Source organism: Chiloscyllium punctatum, chromosome 28 (assembly GCF_047496795.1).
Source record: "Chiloscyllium punctatum isolate Juve2018m chromosome 28, sChiPun1.3, whole genome shotgun sequence".
Taxonomy (NCBI): Eukaryota; Metazoa; Chordata; class Chondrichthyes; order Orectolobiformes; family Hemiscylliidae; genus Chiloscyllium; species Chiloscyllium punctatum.
Genome location: NC_092766.1, coordinates 19,759,836 through 19,761,688, shown reverse-complemented (window position 1 = coordinate 19,761,688; position 1,853 = coordinate 19,759,836). Strand labels below are relative to the sequence as shown.

Sequence of the window (1,853 nt, the reverse complement as noted above, 5' to 3'; positions counted from 1 at the left end):
GTGAAACTTCAGAGAATGCAAAAAAAATCACGTTTGTTTCTAAAATTTTGATTGTTTTATGCCTCGAGTTTATTTGATCATTGTACAGATTTGACACGTTAATCCTCCGTCCCCACGACTACAGAAGCTGTTCAATGTTCAGTGTTTCCAGCGGCTTCTGTAATTATTTCAAGTTCCTGATGGGAGCAGTCTCTCGTTTTTCCGGGGAAAACAAGACTATCCTTGCAATATGTAAATCTGGAATAGAAAGCAGCAGAGGGGAACATTTCCCAGATGCTGAGCAATGCTGCCCGATCCCACATTGCAATTCACAGAAACCATCACCACGAAAAGCAAGGAGCAATCTAGTGGATCCGCCTTACCACAGAATAAAGCAGGGCGAGTCTCGATTGACCCCCGCAACATCCCGTTGAACAGCTATTTAGAAAGCACAGCACTGCGCTAGCCGGGGATCGAACCCGGGTCAACTGCTTAGGAAGCAGCTATGCTCACCACTACACCACCACCACAGTGATTCTCATGCCCTTCACCGTTCATAAGTGCACTGAACCAAGCCTTGGTCATCGCCAACTGGATTGGGGCTGAAATAATAAAAATAAACAAGAAATTCCTGGTGAAGCTTAGCAGGTCTGACAGCACTAGAATTAGAAGCCTTCAATTCTGAAGAACAATCAGTGCATCTGAAAGTTTCACTCCCCATAGATGCTGCCAGAACAATTGAGTTTCCCCAGGAATTCTGTGCTGTCTCTCAGATCTGCTGTTCTTTGTCGTTAACAAAGCTAACGATGACCCACCGAACGGGTATTGGGTCAGGGGCAGATGTGAAGGAGCATAGAATCATAGAATCCCTACAGTGTGGAAACGAGCCATTGGACACGTCATATATTCCACCAAAACGCACCCCGCTACCCTATCCCTATAACCCCGCAATTCCCATGGCAAATCCATCTGACTGACACGTCCCTGGGCACTATGGGCAATTGAGCATGTGCAATCCATCTAAACTGCACATCTTTAGACTATGGGAGAAAACAGGAGCACCTGGATGAAACCCATGCAGACACGGGGAAAATGTGCAAACTTCGCATAGACAGTTTAAATCATACAGAGATCTAGATAATTAGAGAGTTTAAGAGTGGGAGTCCAGACAATTAGTCTGGCGTGTGACTGATGGCATGAACAGACAGATTTCAATGCCATTTAAAAAATCTCTTCAGTAACACGACTCCCGACATACAGCATTCATCTCAGTTTACGTTTGTTTTAATTCATCGTGTTTTTGAATTTCTTCTGAATGAAATACCTTGAGAGTGGTTGTTTGTGCATTCAGTCAGATCTGTGTATTTGTGGTTCAGAACATGCTTCATAGCAAACACGGGAGTAGGCTGGTTGAATTCTATCCCCTTACAGGTCCCATTGCAATATGCCATTTCCTCAACTGCTTTAAGATATTTGAATTTCAATATCATCACAATACTCTGATGCACTTCTTAGCACTTTACGAAACTCTACAGAGTGGCACTGCTTTCCTCTGTGAACAAACGGAATATTAAGGAGTCGGTTTGGAGAATGTATCCTCTCACAGAAAGAAGAACAGATAGATGTTATTCCGTCTGAAGTAAACATAGATCATACTGAGAAAACTGATAAAATCAAGCAGTCTACAGCGAGATGGTAAAATTATCTGGGGAGTAGGCAGGGGAAATGTTAAATCTGAGGTGGGGGCCTCAGAAGGCTGTCAGAATAGTAATGATTTCTGAATAATTGGAATGGGTGTAAGGCTGAAGAAAGAATGAGATTGTTTGTAATAGGGTGGAGGCTGCAGAGATTTATTGACAAATGGCTTCATGGAA

General features: G+C 43.2%; 1 non-coding gene across 1 annotated transcript; it reads right to left on the bottom strand.

The window, feature by feature from the left end:
* Nucleotides 1-437: 437 nt before the first annotated feature.
* On the bottom strand, nucleotides 438-509 carry trnar-ccu (transfer RNA arginine (anticodon CCU)). The gene has a single exon. It is a non-coding gene; the product is annotated as a tRNA-Arg (tRNA).
* Between the last annotated feature and the right edge of the window lie 1,344 nt (nucleotides 510-1,853).